At 42.0% G+C, this 8,668-nt stretch overlaps 1 pseudogene; it reads left to right on the top strand.

Moving 5' to 3' along the window:
• Positions 1 to 2,583: 2,583 nt before the first annotated feature.
• On the top strand, positions 2,584 to 7,762 carry LOC148121359 (large ribosomal subunit protein uL14 pseudogene; annotated as a pseudogene).
• Positions 7,763 to 8,668: the final 906 nt, after the last annotated feature.

Genomic DNA, 8,668 nt, shown 5'->3' with positions numbered 1-8,668 from the left:
CCTGTCGCGAGGATGAGAACCTCCGACAGGAAGAGCTTTTCCTATTTCCTACCTTCCTTTTTGAAGTGATGATTTTTTTTAAACGTACAGCACTCTTGTGGCTAAAATCATGACTAGGATTCAGCTCAATATGAACAAAATATTTATTAGAGGAGCTAGAGACAGAGTTCAGTTGGTAGAAGACTCACAAAACCGTGAAGTTGATCCCCAGCACTTCCCAAAACGGAGGACAGTAGCACCTGCCTGTAATGACAGCACCCAAGAGGTGGAGGTAGGAGGATCAGGAATTCATGGTAAAAAGGAAGAAAAGAGAGAAAAAGGTATTTCCCATTGAAGAACAATAGCTCCTGGGATGATTTCTGTGTGGCCATATTATCTATTCACGTCAAATGTCTTCAAGTATTTTTTGTTTTGTTTTTTGTTTTTCGAAACAGGGTTTCTCTGTAGCTTTGGAGCCTGTCCTGGAACTAGCTCTTATAGACCATGCTGGCCTTGAACTCACAGAGATCCACCCGTCTCTGCCTCTCTAGTGCTGGGATTAAAGGCGTGCACCACCACTGCCAGGTCTGTTTTAGGTATTTAAAAACTTCGAGTCTTATGATCATATTTCAATTGTAATAATGTGGTTAGTGGTAATTGGTAACTTGAAAGAATCTACAATCACCTGGGAAATGACCTCTGGGCATGCCTTTGGGGGACTATCCAGAGGGCGTTAATTGAGATGGGAAGACTCACCCACTGTGGGTGACAGCATTTCCTGCTGGGGTCCTGGGCTATGTAGGGGGTGGGGACTGGGCAGCAGCATGCATTCATTGTTCTCTGTCTTGGTTGTGGCTGCGATGTGACCAGCTACCCCAAGCTCTTGCCACTTGGACTCCCATAGGGGCAGACTGTATCCTGGAACTGTGAGCCAGAATGAGCCCTTTCTCCCTTAAGTTGCTTTCCAGAGTGTTTCATGACAGCGGCAGAAGAGAAACGAAGACATGAAACATCCTACATTGTATTCTTGGTGAGACAACCTATTCATCTGATGCTAGAACTGTGGGAAATTCTCTCCAAAGAAGAGACACCTCATATATCCCAGGGTTTGAGTATTTAACTTTCCATTCGTCTCTTTTGGAGATGGATCTGGGAACGGCCACCTCCACGGCAGTAGCGTTTGAACTTGCAGTCCCTTCCAGAGTAAACTGGGTGATGGCATGAGCAAGCAAGGCTTTGAACTTGGTCCTGTATAAACAGATTCCTCTTCCTGTTGAAGAATCAAAGTCTTGTTCTTCTTTAACAGCGTGATTTCCTAGATCTTTTGTACTGGTGTGAAGATATTGGCACAGAGTCAAAGGTGATATTTAAAAGCTACTTGATAATTAACTGGTTTTGGAGAGGTGACTTGTGGTTGGTTACAAATAAAGACTATAATATGAAATGGGGCCATCACCTTAAGTTTTTCTTCCATGGTTTCATTGTCAAAAAGGCCTGAAATAATCCTGTCGGGGTGGCTGAGAACCACCATGTTTGGGGGTATGAAGAAATTGCTCAATGCTTTTAATATCACAGTTCATTATGAATCGCTTATCTTCTTTGGGGCACCTGTCTTACTTTCATTTCTAAAACATATTATGAAACATTTTAAAATACTCTTTTTATGTGTTTAAAATATTCTAGATCGAAAGCCAAAACCTCACACACAGTGAACAGTCTAGAATTCAGGTTGAGTTTCAAACACTTGAAACTGGGGCACAGGGCCCTCCTCACCCCACTTTGTGTCCCTGCCAACTTCTTTAAAACACTATATTGAATTTCCTTGGAGCAAGAGAAAACAAAAGTCTTTTATATTGCCCTGTATTTTTAAAACCAATAGTTCCATTTGCATAGTTCTATTTATTGCATAATTAAGAAGAAAGACTACTCATATTAAAGGAAAATTTTCTTTCAAAATGTTAAAAAAACTTTGTATTATACAAAAAAATCATGACTCTTTTAGCTTTCCATAGGGGAAAATGATTTTAAAATGGTTAAAACTTGGTATAAAAAGTAATAATTTTAGAACAAATGTTCTATGCAGAAATCGATGTTTTAGATTCCCATGGATTGAAAATATTCTGTAGAGGTGGAAATATATCATACTTTAAAATTTATTCATGCTCTTTACAAAAGATTATGGCATTGTTGATCATAGAACAGACAGAAAGCAGGGGCATATGTTCAAAAAGAGATCTTCCATATAATTATGGTGATCTGCCATACTGATAGCTTTCTCTGCTGTTACCAAGGGATTCAAGCCAATTATGTACCATGGATGTCAAAATAAATATCCCAAGACAGAAAAAAAAACCTAAGAGTATTAACTAGACTAGCTGTATATTGATTCAGGGTTCTATTGAAACAACCCCGCAGTAGAGGCTGTTTCTATTAGAGAACCTCGCCTCAGTGAATTAGAGGGAGCGAGACCAAGGAAGACTCCTGACATCATCTTCAGGCTCTAGATGCATGCACACATACATCTATGTGTGCCCACATACATGTGAACATGCATTAAAAACATACCCACCACATTCATATGCACATTCAAAACAAAGACGCAGCATGATTGGCTCGCTTATGAAAATAACAATCACACTGCAAGAAAAATGCATAGAAATAAAAAAAATCAAGGCACTGGAAAGAAGGTGCAGTGATGAAGAGCTAAGACCTGCTGAGAGCTTCAGCTTTATGCCCCCACCTAGTGGCTCGCAATCATCTGTAACTCTCGTCCCAGGGGATCTGGTGCCTTCTTCTGACTTCTCCTGGTACCAGTCATGCATTTGGTACACTACACATGCAGATAAGATGCTCATAAACACAAGGTAAAAATAAACAGATCTTTACATAATAAATACATATAAAGCTCCAAGTACTGAAAACAAACCAAGGCATAACCTGTTAATGATTTTAATAGTTTAAAACATTGGAAAATAATTTGGTCATTTTGTCCACACTTCCTGGCCATGTATTTCAGAGTTAAGTCTTTGCACCTTACAGTCACATGTCTATTCCTGTGGATCATGTTATTAAATGGTCACCAAGTGTTTATTAATAAAGATCTGAGGGAACCTGTACCTTTGTGGTGCTAGAAACCAAATCCAGGACCTTGTGCATGCTAGACAAGTGCTACTAATGTCCCCAGTCCCAATCTCTCTGTTATTTAAAACAGACAGACATACAGACAGGTAAACAGTCTAAAAGTAATTTAAAACATTAAGCAAACTTCTAATTCTAAATTTTTATTTCACCATAGCAGTTCTAACACTCGAATAGTCCGAAGTCTCTTAACTGTGCGTGCCTATACAGTTTTGAAAAAAAAAAAAAAACGATTTCCAGAATAGAGTGGCACAGAGCAGATATTCCCATTCCAAAAGGAAGAATTTTGGCACACTGACGCATTGATCAAAGCAAAACAATGGCAGGATTCACCAGGCCAAACAATCAATCCTGCAGCTCCATGTCTGACACTGGAGCTCATACTGTAATCAAGAGGACTTCAAAAGGTTTGAGTAGCTCAGTCCTTCCAGTTCTGCCCCCACAACTCACAGAGATTATCTCTCAAGCTCCAGTACATGCCCTTTGGTGTACGAACCACGGTCCTGGCATCTACAATATCCTGCAGTCTCCACAGCAACTGGAGCTACATAAAATGACTTCTCAGGACCTCTTTGCCAGGACTTTACCTTGACACACACCACCAGGTCTCATGTGGTGCATCCTTTATGTTTTCAAAACCAGTACTCCATTGATGAGCCTGCCAAGTTACACTGCTTGATGGATTCATAACCTGGCTCCTTTGGAACACAACTGTGTCAGTTCTGGGGAAATATCTTCCTAGCATATCACAGAAAGAAGCTAGGTTCAAAAGAAATTATATTGAATTTAGCAATTTTCCAGAATTGCAGTGGATTGTTGTGTTTTGTACTTTGTAATTTAATTCTTTAACGTTTTCTCTCTATTTTTAGAATGGCATACATATATGTATGATGAAATATGATCATATCTAACTTCCATTTTTCATCTCTGACTCTGCCTATATACTCCTTAGCATGCCCCCTTCCCAATTTCATATCTTAAAAAAAAATCCACTCAGTCCTGCCCACATGTGTATGGGTTTGGGATCCTGCGTGCTATTATGAGAAATCTACCGGTGGTGTCATCCTCAAAAAGAATGAGTCTGCTTCCCCCAGCAATTATCCACTGCTAACAGCTCCCGAGGAAGGGTGAGGACTGGATGCAGCTAGGCTGTAATTTAGCCTGGCTGGGTCTTGTCCAGGTCTTGTGTAGGCAACCACAGCTGCTCTGATTTTATGATTGCTTCAGCCGCATCACATTCAGACGACAGCGTCTCACATTGCTCCTCCCCACCTTCTGGCTTTTACATTCTTTCTGCCTCTAATCTAGTTCTTATGAATTCATCTTGAGGCATAGAAAGTGACACTCCCTGACCCCCGAGGGTTGTGTGACTCTTCCTCCCAAGGTCTTCACTTAGTATGAAGTATCATTACCATGTAGGAAATGTTATCATATATTGAAAGGTTCATGAAACAGTTAAATATTTGAAACTTACTTGGTGCTCATAAAAACTCTACACTGGGAGAACAGATAATACTGTCTTCTTCCACAAAGTTTTAGAGAGAACCTACTCTCTAGGTAGACTTACCTAGAGAGACTTACCCCGGAGCACAGAGTTCATCAGTGGTGGAGAAAGCTTTGAACTCCAAAGTTTTGTGACTCTAAATTTCAAACGCTTTTTACAATTTGCAGTGAAATATTCTAAATCCTTCAAGCAAAGTCTTATCGCCTTCTTAAATCCCCAACCCTCAACGAGTATTTGTCTACAGAGTGGCCTTCCTGAGTCAATAGGAAATATTGGAAAGACAGAGACCCATATGAATTCCTTACATCAGGTAATACAGAAAAGATAGAAAGCAGATTAAGCCACTTCCTACAGCTGTGGTTCTCAACCTTCCTAATGCTGCGACCCTTTAACACAGTTCCTCGTGTTGTGGTGACTCCTGCCATAAAATTCATATCTGTACTTTTGCTACCAGAATGACTTGTAATGTAAATATGTGATACCAGGAGACCTGATATGTGGTCTCTGTAAAAGGGTCACTTGACTCCCAAAGAATCATGAACTGCAGATTGAGAACCACTGTCCTAGATCATAGGAATTATAGTAGAGACATCTGCTGGCCCAACTCTTGATACTCAGCAGTTTCTTCAGAATCAGGTATAAACCTCCAATAATAAGCTTTAGCCAAGTTAAAATGTGTTAGGGCTGTCTGCACGCAATCCTTTCTCATCATTCTGTGACCGCAGCAAGTCACATGCCAACCAAACAAGCTTTTACCAGGAAATTTTACGAGGAAGTACCCGTAAAACGCAGCCTCCATTCCTCGCTCCGCAGTTCTCAAGGTCTCAGCAGCTGTTTGGCTTTCCGGTTTCCTGGCGTCGCCATTCCATTCCGGAGAAAAGCTTACGCTCTCAGGATTTGTCACCTGGGTTTTTCCATGACTTTCCCATTACCCAATCCGCAGAGATAAGAGCAACGCTAACAATAAATACATATTTTATCTCTGAAGGGAAGGAACAGATTTCTGGTTCTGTTTAAGATTTATTTCATTTTATGTGTGTGCTTTTTCTGCACATCTGTATGTGTAGCCCCTGTATGGATGGTGCCCATGGGGGTCAAAAGAGGCTGTTGGATCCCCTGGAACTGGAGTGAAGGATAGTAGTGAACCATCGTGTAGGGGCTGGAAACCAAACTCGTGTTCTCTGTAGGAGCACAAGTGCTCTTAACCTCTGGGCTCTGGCTTTCTGGTTTTAAAAGAAAGTAGAGTGTTTTCAAATGAATTGTCTGTTATCACTGAATGTCATTTACGATAGCAGAAATGAAAATATTCATGAGGCAGCTAACTTATGCCTGTGCATGGAGTGATTCAGCCACTATATTATTTAACCGTCGTAGGAAGATATCACAAGGTTTGGTGGGCCACACCACTAGTTTCTCACTTCACTGGTCAAAGTAAAAGCGAACCTTTATGCAAAGGAACTAACAAAAGTACACGGCTAAAATGTTTTACTTTTTGATCACCAGTGTTTTAGAAATGAGAAATAGTGAGACTCCCTGGGGCCAGGGCTGTGGTTTAGCAGTATAGTCCCTGACCTGAAGGCCCCAAATAAAACCACAGTCATTCGCACAAAGCCCTATTCCTTCTCTCTCTACCACTAGATTTCTAAGTGTAAAGATAAATGTGAACAGATATAACTATCAGTGAAAGAATTCATGTAGGGGCTGGAGAGGTGGCTCAGGGGTTAGAGCACTGACTGCTTTTGCAGAGCATCCTAGCACCCAAATGGTATCTCACAACTGGCTGTCACTCCAGCTCCAGGGGACCTGACTTCATCTTCTGGCTACTACTGGTGCTGCATTCATACATAATCAAACATTAAAGTCTTTTTTTTTTTAAAGAACTGTTGTAAATGGAGTGGCTGGCTGCTTCCTGCCACCCGGCTCCTGGCTAGCTTTACCCGAAATAATTACACGGAAACTGTATTCATTTAAACACTGCCTGGCCCATTAGTTCTAGCCTCTTATTGGCTAACTCTCACATCTTGATTAACACATTTTTAATAATCTGTGTAGTACCACGAGACTGTGGCTTACCGGCAAGATTCTAACCTACGTCTGTCTCAGGCCCAAGAATCATGGTGTTTGCCTGACTCTGCTTTCTTTCTCCCAGTCTTCTGTTCGGTCTACACTGCCTATCTAAGCTGCTGTCCTATCAAAAGGCCAAGGTAGTTTCTTTATTTGACCAATGAAAGTAACATATAGACAAAAGGCCCTCCTACTCCAAAGAACTCATTCACAGAAATATTTGAAAGTGAGCTACACCCTGCGGTTCATGTAGTAATCCTAGAACTTGGGAGAATAAGCAGAAGGATTGCTTTAAAGTTGAAGTCAGGCAGTCAAATATAGCAAGACCCTGTGTCAAACAAACAAACAAACAAAGGCCTGGGGATACAGCTTAGTTGATAGAGTTCTTGCCTACTGTCTTATTTACCTTTTCATTGCCGTGATAATACGCCATAACTAAGGTAACGTATGGAAGAGTTTGTTGGAGCTTGCAGTTCAGAGGGCGAGTCTATGACCATCAGCAGGAGCATTGGCCAATAACTTACATACTTACATAGCCTCAAGGGTGAGAACAAACTACCTGGTAATAGCACCGGCTTTTGAAACTTCCACCTCCACCCCAGTTACACACCTCTTCCAACAAGCAAGGATATGGTGGACCCTCTGGAGCGAAATTCTGGATTTCCCTGGATTCTGAAGTAGGAGCAAAATGTGATCAATGGTGCTGACAACACAGGAGTCAAAAAGCTGTCCATCATCTTTCTGAAGGAACTCAAGGGACAGCCAGACAAATTTCCTGCTGATGGTGTGGGCCACATGTGACAGCCACAGTTCAGAAAGACAAACCAGAGCCAAGAAAAAAGTCCAGTCAGCAGTGGTAATTCAACCACAAATCTAAATCATAGCTAAGAAAAGATGGGGGTGTTTCTTTATTTTTAAGATAATGCAAGGGTCAGAGTAAACAATAAAGGTGAGATGAAAGGTTCTATTGTCACAGGTCCAAATGCAATGGGATGTGCAGACTGGTAGCCCAGGATTGCACGCAGTGCAGACAGCATTGCTGGATTCTCCAGTGTCTTTGTAAAATGCATTCACTGAGAAGTCTTTGCTCAAAAAACAAAGCAAACAAAAGACAAAGCAACCACAACAACAAAAACTGTAAGTGAGTCAGAAGAACAGGTGAGTGACTCCCCTGCCAGCTGAACTGCCCCACTCCCCAAACTCTGTTTCCCAAGGCCCATCCTACAGTCCTTGCCCCTCCCACCTCATCACCCCCATACCCACGGGGCCATACCCCCAGCAGTGGGACTGCTGTGGCTCAGGTCCAGGCTACAACAATCAGGAGAACAGCCCTTCTCCCCAGCCCCGGCAGCCTTCACCTGCTTAGGTGCAGGCTGCGCTAGTCAGAACAGAGATCCACCCATAGCAACAAAGACCAGGCTAACTGCTGGAAGGCCGGCTCCCAACTTGGACAGAGATTCCTTACTAAATCAGAGGTCATGCTGGCCCCCCAGAAATCCAGGCCACAAAGACTTGAAGATCATGTGGCAAATAGAAAACAAGGAACAAAACAGTCATCCAACAAAGACAAAATCAGAAATCAGGACCTTGTCCTAATTATCCCAAACCCAGATGCCTAAAAGCCAGTGTAAGACTACAATTAACAACAACAGCCAGGGCAATCTGGCACCACCGGAGCCCAGCTACCCTACAAGAGCAATAACCACAGTACGAGATTTTGTTTAAAATAGAACAGTTAAGATAGTATATGAATACTTAGACCCTTCTGCTGGGTTTAATGCAACCAGCTAGACATAGTCTCAGCTTCTGAGTGTGGAGGGAGAAGTACTGTGCTGATCTTAGTCTTTGAGAACAGACTTCAGCTCCTTCCTGTGTTTAAGGACATGCAATGTATTAATATCTGCAAGAGCTCGTTTGAGATCAAGGCAGGAGGAGAGCAGAACATTCTTCCCTCTTGTCAATGTTAAGAGTTCACGCCTGACT

This window comes from Myodes glareolus, chromosome 7 (assembly GCF_982192425.1).
Source record: "Myodes glareolus chromosome 7, mMyoGla1.1, whole genome shotgun sequence".
NCBI classification, from domain to species: domain Eukaryota; kingdom Metazoa; phylum Chordata; class Mammalia; order Rodentia; family Cricetidae; genus Myodes; species Myodes glareolus.
This window is presented reverse-complemented; position numbering and strand designations above follow the sequence as displayed.